This window comes from Octodon degus, unplaced genomic scaffold (genome assembly GCF_000260255.1).
Source record: "Octodon degus isolate 3935 unplaced genomic scaffold, OctDeg1.0 scaffold00324, whole genome shotgun sequence".
NCBI classification, from domain to species: domain Eukaryota; kingdom Metazoa; phylum Chordata; class Mammalia; order Rodentia; family Octodontidae; genus Octodon; species Octodon degus.
The window spans coordinates 976,535-977,322 of record NW_004524900.1 but is presented as its reverse complement, the minus strand read 5'-3'; positions in this window follow the sequence as shown (position 1 = coordinate 977,322).

Below are 788 nucleotides of genomic sequence, written 5' to 3'. Positions count from 1 at the left end.
TTTTGGTGCAATGCGAATTAGCTCCAGCAGCTGAGTCAGAAAGGGGCTCCGGGTCTCTGGTCGCGCTCGCGCAGGCCAGGGTCTAAAACCTGAGTCCACGCCCACTGACCCGCACTGAGCGGCTGCCGGTCGCCATAACAACCGTTCCTGGGTCCCCGAGACCGTGAAGGCGCCCCGCCCCATGAGCCCCGCATCCGGCAGCCGCGCGCCCCCGCCCCTTGCAGCGATTCAGAGCGCCAGGCAGAGGCGCTCCCTCCCGCCGGAGGAGGGAAAGCCCGGGTGCCCCCCGCTTACACCTCGTAATTAAGCTCCCCAAGGGCCAGGGTACCCCAGCGCCTGGCGCTCGGCACCTGCCCGGGTCCCCCGCACCTTCCCCGGCCGGGCTCCACGGTGCGCAGCCTCCACAAAACGTGGCGGGGTGGCCAGGGCTGCTCCAGTGCCCGCGCGAGCTCCGGGGAGGGGCGCAGGACATCCCCGAAGGCGGCCGCGCCGGAGGCGGGAGGCGGGGAGGCGGCCGGGGCGCGCGGGGAGGGCGGGGAGCCCGCGGGAGGAGGCGGGCGCGGGGAGGGCGCTGGAGGCGGCAAGAAAGTAGCAGAAAGTGAGGCTGGCAGGCAAAGGAACCGGTGAGCTGCGGCTGCAGGAAGTCTGTGCCCGAGACCGGCAGAAATAAGAGCCAGGGAGGGACCGCGGCGGCGGCGGCGGCGAGAGCGAAAGAGGAAACTGCAGAAGAGGAACCTCTGCGGCAGACCCGCGCCCGCGGCCCCGCGCCCCGCACCCCGCGCCGCCCC